Here is a 27,409-nt window from a genome sequence, read left to right as displayed (position 1 = left end):
GGACTTATCTTAAATTTATTCTATATCTCTGCTGTACTGACCTACCGTATACTATATTTTAACAGAATTTTTAAAGTGAATCCTAATTTTTAAAATGTATTTCCACATGTTTATGAAATAAACCTTCAAGTTCACAGTCTTTTCTGATCCTGTGTTGAGTATTCAGAATCCTCTGATAGTCCTTGGCAATAAACTGAGAAAAAGACAATATAGGATTAAGTAATGTGGTAACTAATTCTATATTCTGCCTCCCAAGTCAGAGGCTAGAGTTTTAAATAAAATTTCTGTTTTTTTTTTTTCGCGGGGGGTCACTTTATTATTGTTCGATAAAAATTCGGTGCAACTACAAAATTTCACTCCAGTAAAACCTGCTATTGTAGTGAAGCTATGGAGATATTAGGAGGCTAAGCAAGCAATGAAGATCGTGGAATATGCTGTTCTATAGTGGCATTATTTTATTGCCACCCATAACATGGAAGAGAACGGAAATTCTAGACCTTGCCAAATCTAGGAGTGAACGTTGGAGAGTGAGGCAGACAGAGAGAGGCCACTGGTAGCTGCAACAAACTTAATCCAAGTCATTGGTTAACCACTTCATTTTCTGTGAGTTCCTCACTGACCTTCATTTCCCTTCTGTACCTATGACAAGTCTAGGTTATGGTATATTATATGGCATTTTCTCACTATTGTGCCTTTTACTTCAAAGGGCAGAAATCAGAACTGACAGTTTAACAAAAGGCCATGTTAAATGTGCCAGGCAGCACAGGGAAGTGTTCTCCTACTTATCTGAAAGCCAGCCCAGGAGCTGCCTGGGCAACTGGTGAATTATCCAAGGCCTTTGCTTTTCATTTTGGCCACAATATCATTCAGGAATAATGATAATTCCCTTATATTTGAGAGCCAACATGAAGTAATGAAGAACGCCTGGGCTCTGGTGCCAGTTAGATTTAGCTTCCTATCCTGACTCTACCACTTTCTCCTGCAGGAGATGGAGAGTTGCTTAAAATCTCACAACTTTTCCTCATCTGTGAAATGGAGACAGTATATTGAACATAGAAGATCACAGTGAAGATTTAAAACCCATGTCAAGTCCTTAACACCGTGCCTGGCATGCGTGCTTTTACAAACATTTACTGGGACTCCTCTCAGAGCCAGGTAGTGCCACGCACTAGGGGTACAAAGTCAATTAAGACATGTCCCTACCCTCAAAAGTGCAGTCCCATAAATGTTAGTCCCTATCATCAAGTATAAAAACACTTTCATATTCTTTGTCTCATTTAATCTTTGTGCCAATCCTATGCAAGAGAAGAAACTAAGCCCAATTTACGAAAGAAGAAACTAAAGTTTAAAGAAGTGAGGGTCACATTGCTAATAAATAGCAGCCTGAATTTCAGGCCAAGCTTTCTGATTCTGTCTAGTACTCCAAATAGTACTAAACTATGAATGGCCATGGAACATGCATTTTTTTGCATAAATTTTTATTGTACTCTTATCTTAACAGTTTCAGGTGTATATTTTGTACTCCTTAAAGGTAGTATAATTTTTCCTTAATGGGAAGGACTACATCTTAAAATTAATTTACATTCTCTGACACATCTAACATGGTGCTAAAGATACTACATGTTTAAATATTTTAAAGATATTCAAGTTAGTCAACCCCAAAGGAAACTAGAAAGCTTCAGCAAATGTTGGAGGTTATCTATGGCCTTCCAGTTTGTGCTATCTCTGTTCTCAATTACTTCCAAAAGATATTATACATGTCAAAAATTGTAATGACTCAAAATTAAATCACATGAAGAATGTTTTCTTCATTTGTTTAGCATATATTCTGTATGTTGAGGTCTTGGTGAATTTTTGCAAAAGCAAATACTTACTTATTTTTAAATTCAATCTTGATCCTAAGACATTTCTCGATTTCTGGGTTCCCTCCAGTTTCTAGATTTAACAGCTCACAAAGTGTAGAGTACTGTTGATCATTATCTTATGAGTAAGAGCAAAACACACAGCCAGTCTTGCGAAGGATCTAAGCAGACTTTTGATCTGGTGTGTGTGTGTTTTTTTAAATATTGGCTGTAATTGTTGATCTACTGCTTCATTTTATTATTTGAAATGCAGTCCACTTCTGATGGAAGAATTGGTTAGACATTTATCAATGAATCATACATAAAAATAGAACTTGAAGTTCAATTGATGTATTACATTAATTAGTTCTAATGTAATACCCTGAAAACGTTCTTTTAAAATGGCGTTTATATCATTATTTGTAAGTATTTACTTCCAAACAATGATTTCTTCAGCCTTAACAAAAATCCAAGAAATTTAGAGTAATATTAACTTCATGGCAGAAGTGCAAATGACAGGCAATGTTTGGGACAAAGAAAACAATTACTGAATACATTGTTTTTGTTTCCAAAGTTATCCAATGGTTTACTCAGACAAATTGAGGCCACCTGTAAGGCAAAGTAAATATGCTCTTCAAGTGCTGGCATTGCATAGGTTAGAATTATCAGGTTTGCTAACATCTTACACGTTCAGCTAACAGCTGCTACTATTTCCCCCTTCCTCCTTAAATAGAGTAATATGTAAAGTACCCACCACAGTGCTCGGTCCACAGTGGACAAGACATGGGCCAACCCAAGGAGACTCTGGAGCTTAAGAAATTCTCCTAGGAGGTGACCAGACCTGATGGTCAGCACCGAAAACTAACCCAATGACTCTTCGTCACCACCTAAAACTAAGTAACTTGATAGTTTACGAGCATTTTATACCCAAGAGTCTCCCTCAATTCTCACAACCATCTTGAGAACTAGATGATTTTATTAGATGAGAAAAGTTCTGAGAAATAATTTCTCAAGAGTATACAGGCAACAGTGGCCCAGCAGAAATTTCAAACTGGGTGCTCTAACTCTAATTGCAAAGATTTTGCAAATAACATATTGTACTTTCCCTGCAAGTGTACTGTGCAAGCCATGTTTTTCCTCATTTCTTTCTGGTTTCTAACCCCACAGCTCAGCTAAATGCAGAGCAGACACTACCTTTTACATACACGCACACACACACACACACACACACACACACACCTTCAACTGCCTTCCATCTTTTCTCACATCTTGGCCAATTACCTTAGAGAATAATTTTTTCTCTCTCAATTTTCCCTCACTTTCCTATGTTTCAATGAATTTGTGTGTCAAAACAAAAAACAAAAAACAAATCTAATCACAGGTGATAAACTTAAAAGTAGTGCTACTGTTACACTATTTCAAGAGAAAAAACATACAATTTGAACCAAACTTAGATATAACAGTTATTGCAACTAGCCACTAAAAATCTTGAAAGTCTTTAAAATTTCCTTTCAGAAATTATGCAATAGCTTCCATCTACCTCTTTAACTTCTAGATATTTGTGCATTCTCTTAAACACCAATTCTCCAGACTCCAGATAAATGATAATCTATCATTCAGTTTTATGGCCTTTATATTATGTTTATCACTCGTATCATAATAGAACTGGGTTTTTTACATTTTTTTCCATCGCCTAAATACAATATTTCACTCCAACAAGTAACAATTGACTTTTATGGTCTACTCTAGGAAAGTAATCTGAATTTAAGATTGCTTTCTGTGAAAAAGTGTGTTTTGAATATCTGACAATTTACCTACAAATGAAAATTTTTTAATGCAGACTTGACTTTCTAAATTTCATAAGGCTTGCATTCCAAACTACTGAACCTAAGTTCACTTACTACTTCTACATATTGATATTTCTAGCCACGGCATAAGGCTATACTTAAGCAAATAATTAGTTCATAGAAGAGAAATAAATGGGCATATAATTATTGATTGATTCATTATTAATCACTTAATTTAGAATTACAGGGACTAGATGGACACCATCTAATCAAACACCTTCATTTTAAAAATGAGGGAACAAAGGTACACAGTGTTTCTCTGATGAAGCAGGTAACTAGATCGTACTGTAAACTTTGCTTAGCACATCATCTTCATTGATCCTTGGCTGAGGACCCACATAAGCTCTAAAGAGGTGATTGGCCCAAAAGATCATCAGGCATTATGTCTCAGTTCTGCAACCTTAGGAAACCAAATGTTCATGCGAAATAGAAAACTAAATTCTAATAACTGAATTGAACTGTTCATCTAAATAGGCAACTTTGAATTTCTCTTCATATATAATAACTTGGAAAAAATATATAGTCTGTGTTTACTATACACCGTATTCTCTAAGGAGAACTGTAACTTGCTACCAATTTCTCTGATTTATGTTTGAAAACATACAGGGCATGAAATGATGTCTGTAACCTTACATTTTCCTCAAGAGCAGTGGTGGGCAGAAAATATTATTCCAAAACTCACATCAGATTGCTTGTTACATCTCTTTTTTAATAGAAATGTGGGATAAGTAATAATACATGCTCCAATAACAAAAAAATGCCATTAGATTTTTCCCCATCAATGGAGGAAAGAAGACAAAAGAAAGGAAGAGAAGGAGGAAGAGAAAGAGGGGAAGAGGGAGGGAGGAAGGGAGGAAATGGACAAAAGAACCTATTTTCATATAATATTGACTTTGTAAAAAGTGATTGTTTTCTTAAGTAAGAAAGTGTGATAAATATTATTCCAAAGAACAGCTTATGGATAATGTATGGTTATAAACACTAATACACTATATAAAGACCAGTTATTCTTGTTGCTAGTATTTAACATATATGGAAATTTGCTTCAAAATCTATAATTGTGCTAATAAAAATAGGTATTTGTGAATATAAATTATATTGGTCATAAAATCAGCCTTATTAATCTAATATATCTCAGAGTGAGCCCGAATTTAAATGTGCCACTCTGGCAACATAAATATCTGAAAACGTTGTTTATCCTACCACATAAGTGTCTATCATCAATAGGAATAAAAGTTTTGTTATGATTCATATGAAGTTGGAGTCCTGAATTTGAATCTTAAAAAAAAAGTACTATGTCAGATATGCATATTTTCCAAGTTAGAATAAAAATAAGTCATTTGTATAGGGCAAGTAAAATAAGCAAATTCATTAATTAACATCTTTTAGGAGTCCTATTCAGACTGTTCAACAGATGTACCATCCGAGAACAGCCATAAGAGTCCATAGATAAATAAAATTTCCTTGCATCTCCAATGTCTAGCATTTCACCACAGGATTCCAGACACATTCAGCCCTCTTTTGAGATAACTATGATGATTTCCTTCATAATGGAAGTATAAATAGCAGTGTGATTTAAAACTACAAGTGATTCTTCTTTGCTACTACAGGTATGCAGTAAGAAGAAAAAAAAAATCCAGCATAATGTTGTAAATATCCTATTAAATATCTATATACACTATATATGTGTGAGAGAGAAGGGAAGGCAGGATTTATACCCAATACAATGGAGGAAGTAAGCTAAGGAGGCAGTGGCCTTTCACAGTTGGAAATAATATAACAGAGGAATGGTAATTACCAAGAAAAAAGAAAACGGCCCTAACTATGTTATAAAGACACATATAACATTATCACTATGTGCACTTCAGTAATTTTTCCTTCAGAGAAGGATTTTTCTAGTTACCTGAATCTGAGACTCCCAAACCACAGATTGTATGGACCTTATATTTTTAAAAACTATATTACTTTTGGCCACCATCACCACCATTGATTCCAATACAAAGTACTATTATAAACTAACTAGGTTGAAAATAATCTATGATTGTTCCGGAGAAAGATCCTTAAACTCTCTCACAGCCCCACCCCTATCTCCTAGCATGAGAGGGTGAGAGAATGTAGGAGAACGTACTCAAAATTCCTTGCACTGAATTCCTAAGGCTTACTTACTCTGCTGGGATAGCAAGGATAACCTCAGAACTGAATTGCAAAGGCATATCATTTCACTGCTTTGGAAATCTGACAACAAAGTGACAAGACAAAATTTCTTTTGTTAGTGCAAGAGGCCTCCGTACATTATTTTCACTTTAAAAACACATTTTTAAGTGAATAAATGAAAATCACAATATTCCAAAACTTGGTAATCATTACTTCAAAACAAAAGACTCTATTGTTCACAGAGAAATTTTCAGTTGGTATTCTCATACCAATGGTTCAATAGAAAGATTCACCAACTGCTCCCCGGAGAAAACAGGAGATCTGCATTTAAATGGAGATAAAGTATCTCCAACTGCACAGTACCTAGAAGGCAGATACTGCCAAGGTATCTTAGTGAGAATACCTCAAATTGTACTAGCTACATTTCAATGCTGTAGCTATCCCCATTTCATAGGTCTCGTGCTATTTCCATAACATTTTTTCCCTCTGCGTATTCTTTGCAATATTTGTCCTGAGATGCTAAAATTAAACTTTGCTCCATAGCAAAATCCTCACTAACAACAAGCAATTACTACTGTACATATAATTTCTGATGTGTACAGAAAAAGACCATAGAAGATATCCCGGCCAGAAATGTTAAATAATTGAAAAGTATAATGACTTAATAGAGTAGTAAGCTTAGTTTACAATGCAGCCAATTTAAAGCCATAAAAATACTGTGTAAAAATTCTATCTTGTGGTTGACCATTACATATCCTATCTATTATTCAAAAGTATCTCAACAGTGTTTTTCTTCATTAATATGACTTTTGGCATTTCCCTCAAAATCTTTCTGCTCCCTCAGTTTTCCAAAAAATTTAAAGCTAATAAAAAATTTCTGTTATAACATAAATTCCCCTCACAAGGATAATGAGATTTTCAGTGTCTAATTAAAACCAATTTCATAGGTCAATCTGTAAGACATAGTTTAACCTGCTCAGATATGATTGGTTTTACATTTAATAGAGTCAAGTACAGAAGACATTAAAAATAAGAGCTACTTGTATTGACACATCTATAAACAAAAGGAGAACCGTATAAATAACCCCTTTCCTGTGACACACTAATCCAACGATTTGTTTGTATTAGAAAATGTCATGGGGCACAAGGAAAGTTTTGTCCTGAGTGTTCAGTTAAGGTTCATAGCATGTCTATGAAGGAGAAAAAAGGAGACACTTAGGATCAATTTCAAACATAAGCCCATTACCTCTGGCAGGCTCATGCTAAAATTCTAGGTGCAACTGAAATGTCCCTGTAAACAAGGTTACTGAGAACCTCCCTAGACATTCTCAGCAACACTTTTCCCAGGAGCCCTTCAGCTGTCTGCATAGCTAGTTATACCTCATCTTACTGCACTACCATTCTCATGCCGATTCAAATTCAGAACTCAAAATGAAAGGTGAAATATCCTGAAGATCTCTTAATATTGAAATACTGTTGCAGTAATAAGTGTTGCTCAGCTAGAAATAGGGACATAGTTCTCTCTTGGTAACCGTTTAATTTCTGGAAAAACAGGACAGAATAAATTGAGCAGCACACACATGGAAACCTAATGATTGATCTGTTCTATTTCGTTAAAGCACCACCCATCAGAAACTCCCTATGCCCCCACCTTGCAATTTCCATGAAAGAGCACTTGCAGGTATATAAATCTATACCATGCACAAGGACTTAAATGTTATTTTGATTTATGAAAGATACTATCTTTTCTCTACAATCATCACCTCAGTCAATGGAGAATTTCATTATGTGTTATATGATAACATTCTCAATACACATACTTTAATTCTATGTAACGTGCTTAAAGAGTTTCGAAAATTGTTTTAGCAAAAATAACAAAGCCATGCAAAACAGACAAATGTTTAAAAGACTGACTAGGCCTGTTTCATTATGTACTTGATTCGAAGGGAAAAAAGAACCTAGCAGCATCATTTCATCACTGTCATCTGCATTTTGGGGGTATTTTTCTTTATGCCAGCCATTCCTCAGCTCGGATTTGAGAACTGTTCAAATTTCCCTCTTCTTTCCACAATGATAGTACTCTTTCTCAGGTTGGTTAACTCATTTTGATAACATCAAATCCACTGGACAGGGAAAAACAAAAATACCCTGACACCACTCCCCAGTTCTATTCTCCTGCCTTCCTCGCTAGGACATTTCTTCCTCTTTTTCTTCCCTGCTGCTTCTGAATTTGGGCATTTTCCAAATACACTCCCCTATTTGGGCTTTTAGCAGCGTGAGAAACAAACCAGAGTTTCTATTCAAAACTAGACCAAGTCATTCGGTTGCACTATAACACTTCAAAATATCCGCAGGTCTCTTGAACTTGACTTAAGTATTAAGCGGGAGTGTTTTTAAAGTAGTAGGCGGTCGTATGTGGAACCAACAGCTTGTCTTAACCCACAGGCTGAGAATTTCAATCTTTCTCTCTCTCTCTCTCTCTCTTTCTCTCTCTCTCTCTCTCTCTTTCTGAGAGAGGGTGCTATTTTCCACGTTGTCCTCTGGTTTATGTCAGCAAAAACATTTGCTATCTGTGTGTCTGTGTCTTATTGCACGGCCACTGGTTCTGGTACTACAACACAAACACAGCAAACGTGCTTCCTTAGCTTAAGCAGATCCATGTGGCAATTCGCAACACAACCGAAGCAAGCACAACAAATAAACACATACATAATCATTCCACAGCCCTGAGGCATGCGGGGGTTTCTCCGGGCCCTTCCGGACTCTTCCAGAATTGCTCATTAAGATTCTGAAAGGGGGAGGAGGTGCAGCTAAGAAAAGGTTGCCCGGAGGGAAGAGAAGGGGGAGGAGGGGAGCTTTGTCCTCAGTGTCTTTCTGAGAATCTCTTCTCACCAAACATGGGGTAGAGGGTGTGGGCTGTGGGGTGGGGGGTGGGGGTAAGGGGTGGGAGTAGGGAGTCTATTGTGCAGAAGCTTCCTACAGACTTGAGGAGTAAGGAGGGTAGGTAGTTTGAAATACTTAAATGACGGTTGGGTGACCTCGGTGCAACTTCAGGGACTCAGGGAAGGTGAAAGGGTTGAGGAGAGGGGAGGAAAAGAGGCGTAGAGGACGGGAGGAAGTCACCTTAGGACTACAACAGGAGCAATCACCAGAAGGATTTACCAGCCCATGACAGCAGCCCTCAACTCCTGGCACCGCCCTCTCCCCAACGACCCCTTCCCCATATCCCTTCTCCCCAAAAGACCAGAGGACTCACCGCTAACCCCTCCCAGTCCCAGTGCTCTAACTCTGCCCTCACTCTTTGCCACTTTACCAAGCACTGAAGTCTCTATCCAGGAAGGGGGATGGGAGGGGTGTTTAAAGAACATATCTAATTGAAATTAGAATTCATCTGTGTCTCCAGCTCACACACTGCAGTTTTGCAGTCATGGTAAGGCAAGTCTACAAGAGGTGGGCAATACTTATGGTTGTGTTATTGAGGGAGGGGTTGCTTTTTTTTTTTTTCTTTTTTTTCCAAGAGACTCCAAGCAAGTGAGGGGGGAAGGGGGGTAGCATTAGCGATTTCGAGCAGGACTGCAAATAAAGAATGCCCCAGATGCAAATGTCTGTCTCCAGATGTTGATGATAAGGATTTGGACCAGTTACCTTGGCAGGGTCAGAACTGCAGCAGGTTAATCAGGTGAGTCGTCGGGGATTTTAAAGAAGCCCAAGCCGGTTTCTTTGGCTATGAAAGTCTACAAAACCCCCATGCAGGAACATTGCACATCTTACACACGCCTCCTTTAACTGGGCTCCCGCGACCTCAGCAGGCGAGGGGGTGCTGGCCGGCCCGCCGGTGGCAAGAGCAGGGCCACCCGCTCTGCCCCCGCGGGCGCGGGGCCGGCCTGGCATTCGGGGTCCGCGTCCGGAGAGGCTGTGCACTCACCGAGCCGGGCTGTGAGGGGCAGAGGGGCAGAGGGGCGCCCGCGGCTAGCCGGAGCGCAGAGGCGCCTCCCTTTTCTCTTGGTAGCGTCGGTCCGCACTCCCTGTGACCCAGGACGTCATGATGCCTGTCTGTTTTCTCAATGATAACTTGGCAGAAGAAGAGAGAGGCTGCCAGGTTCTCCTCGGGTGGTTATGTGGTATGTGCACGTTTCTGTTCGCATGCGATTCTCTCTCTTTTTAAAAATAAATATATATGTTTTTTTAAAAAAATTCCCAGCACTGTCATTTGATTGCATTATTGCGTTTGCATAATTGACGCCTCTGGGTGTGTATATATGTGTGTATATGCGTGTGATTTTTTTCCCCTTTAAATCCTGCTGCTACTGCCGCCGCCGCAGCCGCTGCAAACGGAAAGCAAGCATGCGTTCATCTTTTGTCTTTCATTTTACCTTCAGGGTGACATTCAGTGCCAACTGCTCCCTTTTCACCGTCGCCAATCCCCGCCTGGGCAAAATGCATTTTTAAAACGTAGGGGGTGGGGAAGAAAGAGACCCTTCAGTCCGAATGCTGGGACTTCGATTCCCTAGGCTAACGCACTCCAAACCTTCCCGACCCACCTCCCAACCTGGAAAATCTGTTTCCCCTTCTACCCACCGGGCCCCGGCAGAGAAGCGACACCACGACAGCGCGCAGCATCCACCCAGAGCGAGACACTCATGTTCGCGGCTCGCACTTGCTGACTTGCATCTCTCAGTAGCATTCCCAGTGTGTAGGCCGCTCACAACTGGAGCTATTTTTGTCTTCAAGAGACGTTCTTTAAAGCCTTTTTTAAATGGAGAGGGGGCAGGGAAGGTAAAAAAAGAAAGGCAGGAAGAAATCAAAGCCCAAGGCCCTATTTGAAGGACTGCATGGGTACGTCACAAAATTTGAGGGGATTCGTGGCATCTGACCCACCAGGGAAGTTTGGAGGGGCAGGAAAGATAACTAGCTTTCATTTGGATATTCTGTAAGAGCAGGAATTTTTTCTTTACTACAAAGTTGGCTATTCATTGTCTCTTTGCATTTTTAAAATCTTGTTCTCTATAATCAGTAGTAAAGGCCTCAAGAATAATACTTAATACTTATTTCTGCAAACATGAGAGAATGTATTTTAGATAGTGTGGACACATGACAGGTAATAGTAAAGGCCTCAAGAATAACACTTAATACTTATTTCTGCAAACATGAGAGAATGTATTTTAGATAGTGTGGACACATGACAGGTAAACACATCACTTCTTTTTATAATATTTAGTCTGTATTATTTTTACATTGGGATGTTTTATGTAGCTTCTATTAATCATAATATTGTACATACTACTCATCATGTCTATATTACTGATAAATGTATGTTTCGTGCCAGGTTTGGCAAATAGTTTGCCCTTCTTTATCACTAATTGCCCATTTGGAAAAGCAGAATGGGTTTAGAATTTTTTCTCCCAAGCCTGTTTTTGAACTTTGTCACTATCATGTATTGGTAGTCAATGTTCCTACTGATACCCAATTCCTAAAAGATGACAGCAGAAGCCAAATTGCAAAAAATAAAGCCTGGAAAAGAGTGTGGAATCTGGAAAGCAAAGCTGATTGGGAGAAAAACTTTCGAACTCATCCAAGATAATCTGCAGCTGCTATAGATTTAAAAATAGTATACGTATTTGAGAGGTTGACTAAGTTTTAATGAAAATACCAAGTAACTTTTTAGGTCTTCCCCTTTAGAGTCACAGTCTAAGAATCACCAACAAATCCCATAGGGAATACAAGGTAATTATACAAAGACTAGACAATCAGAACTGAAGAGCCTTGCTAAAGTTGACCTAAGAAGGGTCTGAGGTCTATTGACTAGTGGCCAGATCTCAAAACTGTGACTCTATCCATGACAGTTGGACAAATCTCCTCTGGCTCTGTTTATCAGTCTCCTTGGAATGCCCAGGAGGATTAATTGGTGTAGCTTATTATAGGGTGCTTAGAGGTTATCAGAGTCAAAGATGTTTCTAAAGAGGGCAAGGGCCTATACAAAACCGGAGTAGGGATTATCCATGGATGTTACTGGTAACTTTTCAGTGACTATCCAAGAGGTACTCATTAATTTTCAATCTACAAATGTGGTATTCCAGGTTTTTTACTTATTAACCTCAGAACTGGACTCTTAAAGACCCACCGCAAAGGGAAAGAACCATAAAAATTTGACCTAACTTTAATCCCTTGAAATCCAATTTTATTATTTTCTTCTCAGACAAATGCCTTCCATGCTGTTTGTCATCAAAACACATGCCAGTGCAAGCAGCCAAATGGTTTTCTTACCCAGAGGCAAGATGTTTGAGTAACTAGCAAAGGGTAGAAGCAGAATATTCAAGTTCTCCAGAGGTATGAATTGATCCTTTCTTTGTAAGCCCAGAGTCTCTAAAACCAACTCCTTTGCCAAAGAACAGCTCTCTGTTGTTTATTCAAGCTCAGATTTCTCAGATTACTTTCAAGTCTTCATTTTCTGGCTTCACCCTAAGTAATAATAATTAACATTATTGAAGCATGTTCAGTTTAACTTCCCAACCAAACCAAAGGGCATAAAACTGTGGACTCAGGTGGACTTTTGAAAGCATAGAAGGTGCTAAACATTTTACTTGTACTTAAAACATGTAATTCTTCTTAAATCTCGACAATATGAGAGAGGGACTATTATCATCCCCATTTTACCCAAAGAAGCTGAGGCACAGAGAAAAGTAATGTTCCCAAAGTTACACAGCTGGGATTCAAATTCAAGTTTCTCTTACTGTCAGGCTATCAGCTTAACCACCCATCTGTTCAACCTTATTTCCAGCTACTCTCAACATGTACCCATGGTTCAGTCAGGCTGGTCACCCATTAAATACACTTGGTTAATTCCTAATCCAATGCCATTGCCCAAGTGTTCATTCTAACAGCATCTTCCAATCCCTCTTTCTGCCTCTTCACTATCCAAATTCTCCCCATTGGTCAAGGCCAAGTTCAAATCCTGCTTTACCCACAAAGCCATTCTTTACTATTCTTGGCTGTATTGGTCATTTTCTCTATCTCTATTCCATGATGTACATTATGACATAGGACATCACGGTTCTTTAATTGTTCTGGGATTTATTTTTTTAATTCCTTCTTCAACTCCCAATTCCTTTCTGACAAGATTATGCCTCATTTTTCTGTCTCTTCCAGTTTGCCTAACAGTGCCAAGTACAAGACTGGCTCTCATTAAGTAGCTGCTGATGCATTAATTGACACAAAATTGACCTTTGGAGAGCTATAATGCCACTTTTCAATTTGACAGAGATTAGAAGTTTTATGTAGGAAAAGTTTTATCCTTTTAACTGAAGAAATAGAAAGCATGTTTCTCCATATTTCAGACAGTCCCTAGACAACAACCAAGTAAGACTGGAGGTGAAATTATTTAATTGGAGAAGCATATTAAAATGAAGTAGAATGTGTGTGTCAAGAGGCACATATATAATTGTAAAATTAAACATTTTGATTTTTTAGCTGGTATGAGCCTTTCCCTGCTACATTTTGAATTTTCTCAGTATCAAGAAATTAAGTCTTCTTTTTAAAAAGATAGGAAAATACTTGGGGAGCAATAGTCAGGAGACCTGTGATCTCATTTTAGATCTGCTACTAGTCAGCTGTGTGACCTCTGGCAAATTAGTTATCCATTCTGGGCCTTAACTTTCCTACTTGCTCAAGGAGAGATTGAACCAGTCTCAAAGGTCCCACAAGTTCTAAGCTTCTACAAATCTGAAATAGGATGACAGAAAGAAAGCTCTCAGCCTGTAAGGATACTTTTTTTTTTTTTTTTTTAATACTAGAAAGATGCTAGAGAGCTCAGGTAAAATTAAGAAAGTTCAGATTTCTAATTCCTGAGTATAGATCAGCATAGCTCAGAAAAACTCCATACACCAAAATATGTTCAAACTTATATTTTCCAAGATTGTCCCTTTTATGTGAGATAAAATGATCATTAACTTATAACCTAGTGGCCAGTAGCCCACCGTATCAACTAAAATATTAGTCATCATTCATGCTTGGCTACAACCTACTTTCTTTCTAAAACGAGTACAGTTGTTCAGATTGCATTTGATATGAATAGATACAAACCATTTTGCATGGATGACTTGAACTCAGGTGTGGTTTGAATTAAATTATAAAGCTAGTGGAAGAGCATAGGTCTATAGATGAAGAGACTTGAGGACCTTTCGCATATTTCCTGATTTTGACAGACATTGAGCAAACCTCTCTCTGTGGTCTTTTCCTTGTTTATTAATATATTGAATAACTGTAACTGCTCTATCTTTTCACAAGGTTTTTGTGAGGATAAATGAAATAGCAGAAGTGAAAACACTTCACCAATGCAACATAATATTATCATGACAGATATATCTCATTTTACACCAGAATTGTGTTTCTGAAAAACTTGACATAATTTGTAGAACATACAGAAACAAGAATTCAGGCCCCTTGGCTGAGAATCCAAGTTGATTTTACTACACCTTGCTAGTTATAGGATTTCACAGAGTCATATAGGTAGTTAAGAACAGGATCAAGAGTGTAGAGCAAATTAATTGCTTTTGTGTGCAAAAGACATAGTACAAACCATGAGAAAGCGTATAGCCAGTCACATCTCAACTGGGACCGAATTCATTAGAACATTATTTAAAATAGAAATGTACACCATGCCTCTGGCATGCAAGAACAAAAACAATTTCAGATAAAGCAGGGTTCCTTAACCTAAAGTTCACAATAGCTCTAGGGACCCATGGATTGGTTAAGAAATTGAAAATTGAAATTGTAGGCAAAACTTGTGCCTGTGTGCACATGTGTATGTGTGTATGTGCATTGTTCTCAAGAGAAGACTTATAACTTTCATCAAAATTACTCTCAGGGTTCACGACTCCAGCAAGGTTAAGGACCACTGATGAAAGAATCGTTTCTTTTAAAACTGAATTTAAAGAGACCAACACATTCATTTAAGCCAAGCGTCATGCTGGCTATGATATATATAGTGTATAATTATCACCAGTATTAAGAATGATGGCCTTGAGGCATGATAGAAGCCTCAATCATCAAAGAAATTTATTTTCAAAGTATTTTACTTTATTGACACAGGAATATGTACCAAACTGTTAGTAATACTTACACATTGAATTAAAATAAGAAGAGGTTTCTGTTTTTAAGCTATCTGGACAATTTTCTGTGTCCAGAAAATCCTCCTTGGTTTAAGGAGGCCACTTAGGAGTCCACTGTAGCTGTGGCAAAGAATGAGTGCTCCAAAGCAGGTCTGTAGTAGTCAGAAAGGGAGGAGAATTTGGAGGTTAGTTGGCAGGGAACAGGAATCAACAGACTAAGGGTATTTGACTTAGGCAACTGAATAAACGGTAAGATGCTTACGATATACAAATAAAGGTTCTGTTAAAAAAAAAGTAATGAATTTAGTTTGGGATATGTTGAATTTAAAGGCCTGTGAAACAGCCAGATTCCACTGGCCTTTGGAAAGATTTATAAGCAACATTTATTTGGGAATCATCAGTGGATTGGTGATGGTTTAAGCTGATAATAAAGGGGGGGTATAAATGCAAATGATTTAGGGGAGGTTGAAAGAAAATTGCGTTTATTTGAATAAAACATAATTCTAAAAATATGAAATGATGTAACACCTAAGGCAAAATAGTGTTGGTGATTTTACATATTTAGAGTTACCTGTATTTGTACCATACGTTTATGAATATAACTATAAATCTCAGAATTTTATTTTACTCCTGATATTTTCGGAGTTCTTTCATTTGAAGACTATTTTCCATTGAAGATAGTGCGTTTAATGCCTAGGTTCAGAGAGGAGAAAGAGTTTTTCTTGGCAACCAGGTTCAACTGGAAAAAATAATCAAGATGTCACCTGATGCCACCAGTTCCCAACTATGTCCTCAGCTATGTGAACCTGCCAGTTGCTGAACTAGCAGAGGAAACTCAGTGTAATGGAAAGAACTTGGAGTCCCAACACTGGAGCATGAGCTCATTTCTGCCTTTTACTGTTTTTGCGACCGCGGGCAAGTCATTCAACTTCTCAGAACCTGAATTTTCTCTTTAAAAACTGCCCTACCATTTCCTACCTTCCTCAGGTAATGATCCTTGGAGCATTAGTATCTAGGTTATCACCAAAGGAGTGGCGTGGCTGAACTCAATCACAAGCTTCAAAAGGCACCTCCCAGATGAACTCCCAGGATGAAGCTGCCTGCTCTCCTTCTCCTGACAGCTCAGTGTGGTGCCTCAACTCCCCTCTCTCTCTACTTCCACCATCACACTTCTGGGACTGTATTTCGCACTTTGATTATTGTCGAAATGTCTGTCTCTGCTGCTCTGTGGTAAATGCTTTTAGAGTAGCAGATGTTTTAATTGCCTTTTAATGCCTAATGCCTGGCACACAGTAGGTGCTCCATAAATGCCAAATGAATAAGAGATTATCAGCGGATAGCATTTGCCTACATCAGCAACTAACCCACATAAGTTTTTAGCTTAAGCTGGGAAATGGAAAAAGCAGAGCCAGCCTTACTGATAGGGCTACATGATGCAGTTGCTTTGCTCAGAAGGCACCTCTCTCCCATAAAACTTCTACATTTACTGCTTACTATGCTACCTTATGTGTAGAATAAGGGAATAAAGTCTGTTATTTCCCAATCAGATTTCAGCTTAAAATTCAAAAACTGCCCCTCCTTCAAAAAAAAAAAAAAAAAAAAAGCTATTCCTGACTTCAGTGGACCCTGATTTATAAATGATCAATACCAGGTTTTGCCAGGAAGCAAAGGAGAAGAAAATGAAGAAGGTGGGAGAGGGCACTGTGACCCTAAAGGAGGGTTGAATGACTGTCACAGTGTGGTTGGAAAGGACCCAGAAAGCAGAACCAAATGTTCTGTTTTCAGATTCCTGAGGAATTATCTTAAGCTCTCTGTGATCAGTTATCTCATCTTTAAAATGGAAGTTATAATATTTAAGTATCAAGGTTTCTGAGAGGATTAAATGAAATGATGCATATGAAGACATAATGCCTTACTCAAAATGGACAGCTGATAACAGCAAATTCTTCCTTCTCCCTCCCATTCTTCCTTCTTGCCTGTTTACCTTTCCAGAAAAAAAATGAGAGTCAAGTTCATCAATTTGTAACCATGATCAACTTGCAAGTTTTTCTCTTGGCCAGGCTGCTAAAAAAGAGGATCACCGGGAATAGCTTATGTCCGTGTTTCCCAGACTTCACTGCATGCTGAAATCACTTGGAGAGCTTTTTAAAATCCTAATGCTCAAGTCATATCCCATAGCAATTAAATCAGAATATCTGAGATTTGGAGCAAGGTTAAAGATCCCCCACGAGATTCCAGTGTGCAGCAAAGTTTGGGAACTACTGGTTAATGTATAGAACTACCGGTTAATGTGACCAGTTAACTGCTGGGAGCCTGATGCTAATAAGGATCAAGTTATGGATTCTAGTTCAGATCAGGACAATTCTTTACCCTTTCACAGACCCAGAATTCTTATTCCTTGCCCTTCAACCCTCCTTTGGCAAGATCTTTATAAATGAACCCTAGGCAGGGTAGTAATAGTGGATTAACTTATCACAAGTACCAAACAAAAACAAAAAGAAAAACAAATTAGAAAGTACATAAAACACTTGTACATATAGTACTTTACAATTTACTACAAGCTTTAACACCTTATTTTATTTAATCTTTAAAACAACCCTGAGTAGCTAGTATTAATATTATGCTCAATTTATAGATGATAAAACTAAAAATAAGGGAAGTTCAACTTGCTCAGGGATCAAGTAGCAGAATCAGGGCTCACACTTAAGCCCAGGATCCCAGAATTGCTGCTTTTTCCCCTATACCATTCTGCCTCAGAAGCCTTACTGATTATTCATCGGAAGGATCGTGTCCACATTTGAATGTCCGTTCAGAGCTGTGGTTCCGCCACGGTCTAGGTACTCTGGCATGTTAAGGGAGAAAGGAAGGGAGGGAGCAAAATTTTGCCAAATATGTTTGAGTTAAGACTTTTCCAGCAGACTTTTTCAAATTATTTAATATTCTATTAAGCATTGTAAACTTCTAAAACTTATAACTTCCAAACTGATTGAGTACCAAAACCCTTTATAACTCAGCATTTCTCAGAACTAATGTTCCATGGAATGCCCTTTGCTAAATGCTGCCGTGACTTTCCCTTACCTCGATCAAGACTTTTTCCAGTCCTCTCAGTGAGGTCTCCCTGGACCACCTTATTCAAAACTGAAATACCACCTTGTCCCCCACCTCAGTCCTCCCTACCCACTTCCCTGCTTTATTTTCCCCCATAGCACTTTATACAGCACTTCTAATATGCTTCACAATTTGCTTACTTATTTTGCTTACTGTTTGCCTCCCGCTTCTATGTCTGTAAACTTCATGGCGGCTATCTCCCCACCCTCATCCCAACAGCAATATCTCCAGCACCTGGAAGGACACCTCACACAGAGTAAGAGCTCAATAAATATATGTTAAAGAAATGAGTGATTGGCCATAGAGAAGAGTGCCAGGGAAGAAATATAAAGGTATCGTTTCCACAATTATGTTCCCTTTAAGAATATTGTGAAGTCTTTCTAATATTAGTCATCCCTCAAAACGATCTAATGAAGTAAATATCACCCCTACCGTATAGAAAATAAAGTGAGAATTAACACAATTATACCTGTAAACAAAGAATTGGTAAGCTTGTTAAACTGGAATTGATTTTTTTTTGAATTTCTGTGTAATTTCTTTGGGACAAAACGTATATGATGGATGGATGTTTCCAGCAGTATCTGTGAAACCCAATATAAATGTAGACAGCCATGAAATGTACTGAGGCCTAATCTACCAGACCAGGGAACTATTTTCCATTCATCCAAACCAAACCAATCTGAGATATAAAAATTCAGCAGATCCCTGATAAAGCAATGAAAATCATGCCTGGATTCAGATTCTCTGTAGAGCAAATCAGATTCTGTGACATGTTCAAGGGAATTCTAATGGAAATCAGCCTATAACAGGATGTTAGTTGGGTCCTCCCCCATTTTACAAGGGCTTCACTACATATATGATAACAATACTTTGCATCAGTGTAGAGATTTTCTCTGTAACGGTCAAAGTGCTGTGAACAATTCAAATATAAGCAGGGAGGACAATGGTCCATTGAGCTCAGAAAATCACCCAATTGACCAATTCCTCTCCAAAACCAGAGAGTAAAAATGAAACACAGAATGCACAGAAATAATGCTGGATGAATTCTCTGCTCTTCTGTTTTCCTTTTAATCCTGAAAAAACATGTTATGATGTGGGGCTCTTTTAGTAAAACAGTAGTATTTATTAAACTCACCAGAAACTACAAATCCAAATAAGTATTTCCCTTCAAAACAGTCATTTGAGAAAGCTATGCAATTGCTTCAGTGATCTGAGATTGCTCAAAACATTTTGGGAATTCCTCTTTTAAAATCACCTTCATAACGGGTTTAGGGCTCACACAAGAATACCAAAATCATTACTTTATGGTTGTGCTTTATATGACAAAATATACCACATTTCAGTCCCTGGCCTGTTGATTGTAATAGTATACAATTCAGTCTGTGGCTGGCAAACTTGGTTGGTCAGTGGAGTGGGTCACAAACCAGCTGCTCATCAGAATCCCCCAGGTACTTATTGAAGACTCAGCATTCCAGGCTGCCCCAGACATGCTATGTAGTAGGTCAGGGCTGCAAACTGGGAGTCTGCATTTGAATGATCACCTCAGGTGATTCTGATGCATTCAGCTTTCTTTGTGAACTGCAGGTCATCATACCCTGCTGTTAGGACAGGGTTTCAGGACCAAACCTTCTTCTGAGTCAGTTAACCTTCATCTATTCTATGTCTAGAAAGCCCAAATCTCTAGCATCCAATCACTCACTCACTCAACCACCATCTATTGAGCCCTTTCTATTTTGTTTTACAAAGAGGAAAGGGTTGGTAATGAACTGGTGAAAGAGTGTGAATGGTTAGTTCAAAAAAACATTCTGATTGGACACATCCTATTTTTCAGCTCACTCTCTGGGCCAACCTCATGGCTCCAACCTTTTCCTTGAAGGCAAGCCAAAAGAGAATAAAGAGTGTAGGTTCCAGAATAAAACTGCCTGGAGTAAAATTCTATGAAGTAGATGCTATTAAAACTCCTTTTTTACAGATGATGCAATTGGGATCCACAGAATATGTGTTGCCACTTCTCCAGTTCAGGTCTTCATTAACCTGTGCAGATGAAATACACTCCCAACTTATTCTCTGCACCTCCTAGTCAAAATTTTTCCAATCACGTCACACCCATTTTTCAATATAAAGTTCCCTTAACCTCAGTTCTTATATGTCATTTATTCTTTGGTTAATAAATAAAACCAAGTGTATTCTAAGCAATATTTTTCTAATCCATCATTCCCACCTCCAAAGGTAAACCTGACATGGCCACGGCCTTGCAAGAAGCATTTAGTCTCTGGGGAGGTAGGCTCATCAATATAAAGTGTAATGTGTGTCCTATAGAAGGGTGCACAGAAAAGAACCCCCAACACAGCACAGGGTGCAATAGGGAAGAACAGGTCAAAGAAGGCTTCCTGGGGAAGCCAAAACCAAGCTTAGAGAATTTATAGAGTCACCCAGGGAGATGATAGGGGAGATAAAAGAAGAAGAAAGATGAAAGAGAGACAGATTACATCTGCTCTGTGTGGCTTCTGCCATTCTACGTCAAAGAGGCTTAGAGACTCAGTCTTCAAGGATGGGCTGGGATTTGTCTTAAAGGTTGGTTTACACAAAAGGACACAGATTTTATATGTTTATTTGGGATTTCTTGGAGGAAGTGGGAAGCTTACTGAGATTAAGGCTAAAGCATCCTCCAGCTCTCAACCTTGATCCAACCACCAGTATTGCTAGACCATGAAGTGTGAAGCAGGGAGTTGGGTAATGAAGGGCTTCTCAGCCAGCTTAAGGAGTCCAGACTTCTTGCTGCAATGGGCAGCAATTAAAAGATTCTTTAAAAAGAATGATATGATTGCATTTGGGTCAAAGAATAGACTACTCAAGTGACTAACGCCACTCCCTGCCTCAATCCTCACATGCCTTCATCATACCCAAAGAAGAAAGTTTAACTTCCTCACCATTCCACAAAGAGAGACCAAGTATAAAGGCCCAGAAGTACAAGGATATTTGTTCTACATGTCCTAAGTGGGCCCAGGTAAAGCCCTGAAATGTACTCTTAATGGGATGGAAAGCATTTGGAGGGTCCTGAGAAGGGGAGCCACTAGACCTGACTTTTGTTTTTTAAGTAGTTTTGTTGAAATAAATTCACATACCAGACATCCATCTAAAGTGCACAACCAATGTCTTCTAGTAAATTCACATAGCTGTGCATTCATCACCACAATCAATTCTAGAACATTTTCACCCTTGAGAGGGTTCACTATGTTATTCAGACTCATGTTTCATCCTCTGGATTTCCTTCTAGTGACATACATGACCCTAAACTTTCCTTTTCAACCACAATTGCACCCACATATCATTGCTGCTAATTATACTCCCTATAATATGCTACCCTCACTCAATCCATTACCAAATATTTACAATCAACTTTATTACATATTCCTCACAAATTAAGCATCAGTTCCCCATTCTCTGTCCTCATCCTCATTCTATCTTCTGGAGACCTATGTTCTAGATATTAACACCATGACTTTGTTAGTTATATTTAGCTCATGTCAGTGAGATCATCCAAATTTGTCCTTTTGTGTCTGACTTATTTCACTCAACATTATGTCCTCAAGCTTCATTCATGTAGTCACAGGCTTCACGACTTCATTTCTTCTTACAGCTGCGTAATATTCCAACATATGTATGTACCAAATTTTGTTTATCCATTCATCGGTTGATGGATACCTGGGTTGTTCCATCTTTTGGCAATTGTGAATAATGTCACTATGAACATAGTGTGCAAGTGTCTGTTTGTGTCCCTGCTTTCAGTTCTTCTGAGTATGTGCCTAGTAGCAGGATTGCTGGATCATATGGTATTTGATACTTAGCTTCCTGAGGAACCACCAAACTGTCTTCCATGGCAGCTGCACCATTCTACATTCCCACCAACAGTGAATAAGTGTCCCTATTTCTCCACATCCTGTCCAACACTTGCAGTTTTCTGGTGTGTGTGTGGCCATTCTAGTAGGTGTGAAATGATATCTTATTATAGTTTTGATTTACATTTCCCCAACAGCTAGTGATGTTGAAAAATTTTCATGTGCTTTTTAGCCATATGTATATCCTCTTTAGAAAAATGTCTATTCAAGTCTTTTGCCCATTTTTAAATTGGGGTGATTGTTTTTTCATCATTGAGTTGTAGGATCTCTTTATATATCCTGGATATTAACTCTTTATTGGATACGTGGTTTCCAAATATTTTCTCCCACTGAGTAGGCTGCCTTTTCACCCACTTTTGGAAAATGTCCTTTGAGGAACAAAAGTATTCAGTTTTGAGGAAGTCTGATTTATCTGTTTTTTCTTTTGTTGCTCGTGCTTTGGGCACAAGGTCTAAGACATCATTTCCTACCACAAGTTCTTGAAGATGCTTACCTATGCTTTCTTCTAGGAGTTTTATGGTTCTGGATTTTACATTTAGGTCTTTGATAGATTTTGCATTAATTTTTGTATAAGAACTGAGGTAGGAGTCCTCTGTCTTTCTTTTGGATATGGATATCCAGTTCTTCCAGCACCATTTGTTGAACAGACTGCTCTGTCCCAGTTGGGTGGATGTGGCAGCCTTGTCAAAAATTAATTGCCCATAGATGTGAGGGTCTATTTCTGAACTCTTGATTCAATTCTATTGGTCAGCGTGTCTATCTTTATGCCAATACCATGCTGTTTTTACCACTGTAGTTTTGTAATATGCTTTAAAAAGCAAGAAGTGAGAGTCCTCCAATTTCATTTTTCATTTTCAAGATGTTTTTGGCTCTTCAGGGCTCCTTACCATTCCAAACAAATTTGCTAATTGGCTTTTCCAATTCTGCAAAGTAGAGTATTGGAATTTTGATTGGGAATGCATTGAGTCTGTAAATCAATTTGGGTAAAATTGACATCTTAACAATATTCCAATCCATGAACATGGAATGTCCTTCCATTTATTTAGGTTTTCTTTGATTTCTTGTAGCCATGCTTTGTAGTTTTCTGAATACAGGTCCTGTACATCCTTGGTTAATTTTACTCCTAGATATTTGATTCTTTTAGATGGTATTGTAAATGGGATTCTTTTCTTGATTTCCTCTCAGATTGCTCATTACTAGTATATAGAAACACTACTGATTTCTGCATGTTAATCTGTATCCTACCACTTTGCTGAACTCTTTTATTAGGTCTAGAAGCTTTGTTGTAGATTTTTTGGGACTTTCTATGTATAGTATACTTTCTATGTATAAGAAGTTTTACTTCTTACTTTCTGATTTGTATCCTTTTTATTGCTTTTTCTTACCTAATTGCTCTAGCTAGAACTTCTAGCACAATATTGAATACAGTGGTGACAGTGGGCACCCCTATCTTGTTCCTGATCTCAACAAGCAAACATTCAGTCTTTTACTGTTGAATGCAATGTTAGCTGTGGGTTTTTCATATATGTCCTTTATCATGTTGAGACAGTTTCCATCTATTCCTATCTTTTGAAGTATTTTTATCAATAAGGGACGCTAGTTTTTGTCAAACACCTTTTCTACATTATTCAATATGATCATGTGGTTTTTCTCCTGCTATTTGCTAATGTTGTGTATTTCATTAATTGATTTTCTTGTGTTGAGCGACTTTTGCAAACTTGGGATAAAACCCACTTGTTCATGGCGTATAATTTTAACATGCAGTTGGATTCTATTTGCAAGTATTTTGTCGAGGATTTTTGCATCTATATTCATTAGAGAGATTGGTCTGTAATTTTCCTTTCTAGTAGTACATTTATCTGGTTTTGATATTAGAGTGATATTGGCTTCATAGAATGAGTTAGGTAGTGTTCCCTCCTCTTCAGTTTTTTGTAAGAGCTTGAGTAGGATTGGTATTAATTCTTCTTAGAATGATTGGTAGAATTCACCTGACTTATTTTAAAAGAATCACACAGATGCTTTGGTCCTGGATGCTATCACATAATAATTTGCTACAATTGTTCCTAGAGTAAGGTCCCCACAAACACATGTTCAATTCCTAACTCCCAGCCTTGTCAATGTGAACAACTTTGTAAACAGGATCTTCAAAGATCTTGTTAAGATGAGGCCAAATTGAATCAGGGTGGGCCTTAATCCAATGACCAGAGTCCTTATAAAGCAGAGGAAATTTGGACAGATGAGCGAGGAGGAGACAGAAGATAGATGCCATGTGACACAGGATTGCCAGCAAGCCGCCACCAGCACACTGCAGACTTTGGAGAAAGCACGACCTGCCAATACGTTGATTTTGGACTTCAAGCCTCCAAAACTGTGAGACAATAAGTTACTGTTTAAGCCAGTCAGCACATGGTATTCGTTATAGTAGCCCTGGCAAACTAAGACCAGCCTTGGGCAATTCAGCTACCTGAGTCTCACTTCTTCATCTGCTCAGTGAAGATGATTCCTGCAACACAGTGTTTTATAGGGAGATATAAATGAGATCAAATGGATGAAAGCACCTCATAAATTATAATGGGGTATATGAGAGTGAGATCTCTTTATTTTATCAGCTAACTAGTCACCAAACAAGCCACAGAACTACAGTGTAGTGGAGACAGAAGTAGGAAAGGGTCAGGAGCAGGAAGTGTTGGCATGGCACAGGGCTCTGGCTTCAGGGCAAGGAGAATTGGAACAAAATAGTGATGCCATCATGTGATGAAAAACAGTAGTTTCCCCATTCTTCATATCTGATGCTTTGAATTTTACAATGAAAAATAATACTGTAAATTCCATGACTTGAGATTCATCATAAAACTCTTGTAAACTCTATGACTTGAGATTTAAGATTTATCATAAAACACTTCTTTAGGGATGAGTCTTCTGTGATGAGAAACAAATACTCGGGGAAGTTTACAGGATGGGTTATTCTCTAGGAAAGAACTTTGGATGATCATGGATTAAGCATGAAAAGTTGGATAAATAAGGTAAATTAAATATCCTGTTTAGTTTCTTCCTCCTGTAATCCCCATTCCCAAAGAGGAGATCATCAGATCCACATGCAAATTCAGCTCCATTCCAGGTCTCAATATCCCTCCTACTCAGAAGTAATCCAAGAAGGATAAATATGTCATCATCATTATTCTTCTGGTCTTGTGATGACCACATATGCTAACTCCAGTAACTGAACTCCTTATTCCTATAAGTAAGTCCCCACTTTGCTCTCGGCATAACTTCTATACCTAGTAAGAAAAAACTGCTATCATATATTTATCTCTTAGTGAGGTTCAGGCATGTGCTAAATGCTTTATTACATTTAGCATCACAGTAATCCTATGAGGTTGGCATGATTTAGCAGTTGAAGTTTAAAGAGATTAAATAACTATCCCAAGTCCATGCAGTTAGCAAGTGGTGGGGCCAGGATCTGAATTCACCTGCTCATCTCTAGAGCCTCAATCACAATGGACTCTGGACTTGAACTGGGGTCCTGAATGCTGGTCCTGTGGATGGGTCCTCTCAAGACTGGAGTCTATATTTATGGATTACTATTGATTGGTCTCCCCTGGACTCCCTGGCAGGCTGCAAAAACCATGACCTACCACTCGCTGGGCTTCCCTGATGCTGACATCTGCTGGCGCACCCACCTGTCTCCATGGTAATAGATTCTGCACATTATTCTCCTGCTTGGCCTTCCTCCTCCAACCTGCATGTGGACAATCACCCTAGCACCTCCCCCATCCTAGGTGCCACTGCCCATCTTGAGTCTTGGTTTTTTGTGCCCCATGATGTCTAAGCATTGTTAGCTACGTGGCCTTGGAGTCTCCTAGGGAAAAAGGCTGGTGACCATGGAGCAGAAACCAATAAAACATATTCACTTTCACCCTATTTCACTTTCTAGATTAATAAAATACATTTTGAAACTATATAATTATCATTTTAAGAACTAAAGACTGAATCAGAATGCGGTGAATTAAATTGTCTGTGTAGAAATTAGACTTTAATGCAGCATCCCCCAATTGGCAACCAAAATGGTAGACTTAATTGCCATGACTAAAAAATGTCCTTTCTTCCAAAAGCAAAAATAAACAAATAAATAAAATCCGAGATTGGTTATAAGACAATTGTAAATGCAATAGACTCTGAGAAATAGATTTCAACATTTTTCATGCAAGGGAACCATTGTTTTTTTCAAATATAATCATCTCAACATGTAACAGAAATCAAGTGGGAGCTTCTCTACTGAATGAGAGTATGAAAGCCAGAACCACCTCTCCATTGACCTTCTTCTCTTCACACAGCTCAGGAAGCCCCTCGGCTTACACACACAGACACACAGACACACACAGACACACACAGACACACACACACACACACCCTGGTCTCAGTCTCCTTTTTTAAGTGATTTTATGACTAATTCCTGAGAGTATTTAGTTAAGCATGAACTGAGATGAGAGAGTTGCCAAAGACATTGATGGTTGTACTTTAGGTATGGCATATAAAGGAAGAAGAAAAGCTCTGAATTGTCTATGATAAAGAGCCGCACCTATTAGGAGGGATTTTTTGCAACAAAAATTCCCTTAGCAGTCTTCTTGGTAATATGAACTATCCTGTTAACAAGCAGCTTGACCAGCCTTAAGTTTTGCTGACATGGGGATACTTGGCTTTGAATCTTGCCTCCCTCCCCCTGTGACCATAACCCTGACTCCAACCTTACTGCCTGTAACCTTGACAACCTCCTCTGCCTGACTTTGAATTGTGCCAAACTCACTCCTATCACTGTGAAGTGGAAAGCACTGTAAAATCCCTCCAGGCAAACAATAGATTTTGCTTAATTTTATAATTTTACCATGCTCTATACCCTTATTAGGACTTAAAGGTCAATCTTCACCCCTTACCTCCAGCTTACCACCTTCCCAGAAGAGGGAAATTTTCAAAACTGGAACAATTAAGACAGTTTTAATAGACCTGGATGTATTGATTATACCAATCATTTTCCATATATTAATTGGTTTTGCAAGCCAGGCAGTGATATTTTAACAGAACTCAAACTTTGACTTATCTCAGTATTTTCTGGCTGATGTTAATAGTCTGGCTTAATCTTAAAACTCAGAAGGAAAAAAAAATAAGTAAAATTTGCCACTCTGTTGTAGTTTCATCATAAAAATTCAAGATAAGCAATTAACAGACACCTGATAAGAAACCCCTTTCTAATATTCACCAGATGCTGCATGACATCAGTATTTCCGCCTTGGATTGACAGATAATTTTTATTAGTGACAGAACCCAGTATTCAAATTACAACCATAACATATTCATGAATGAATGAAATGTCAGTGGTTCCTTGATTGAGAAACTATGCAATTTCTAATCCTATCTAGTCCATATCCCATATATTATATGTGTATATGTCTGTATAA

General features: G+C 38.3%; 1 protein-coding gene across 5 annotated transcripts in view; it reads right to left on the bottom strand.

Annotated features, from left to right (window-relative positions):
- Positions 1-27,409, bottom strand: part of ESRRG (estrogen related receptor gamma) — a 654,513-nt gene that overhangs the window by 602,970 nt on the left and 24,134 nt on the right. For 3 of the 5 annotated variants that reach the window (XM_037823739.1, XM_037823738.1, XM_037823727.1), the window contains exon 1: positions 9,488-9,939. The exons of 1 other annotated variant lie outside the window; for it this stretch is intronic. The gene's annotated coding sequence lies outside the window, so the exon portion shown is untranslated. Of the gene's footprint in view, positions 1-9,487; positions 9,940-27,409 lie in introns of those variants that run through there. One more of the 5 variants, XM_037823730.1, reaches the window with a different exon arrangement.

The sequence above is a fragment of the Choloepus didactylus genome, chromosome 2 (genome assembly GCF_015220235.1).
Source record: "Choloepus didactylus isolate mChoDid1 chromosome 2, mChoDid1.pri, whole genome shotgun sequence".
Taxonomy (NCBI): domain Eukaryota; kingdom Metazoa; phylum Chordata; class Mammalia; order Pilosa; family Megalonychidae; genus Choloepus; species Choloepus didactylus.
The sequence above is the reverse complement of the archived record's forward strand: the minus strand, read 5'-3'. Positions and strand labels throughout refer to the sequence as shown.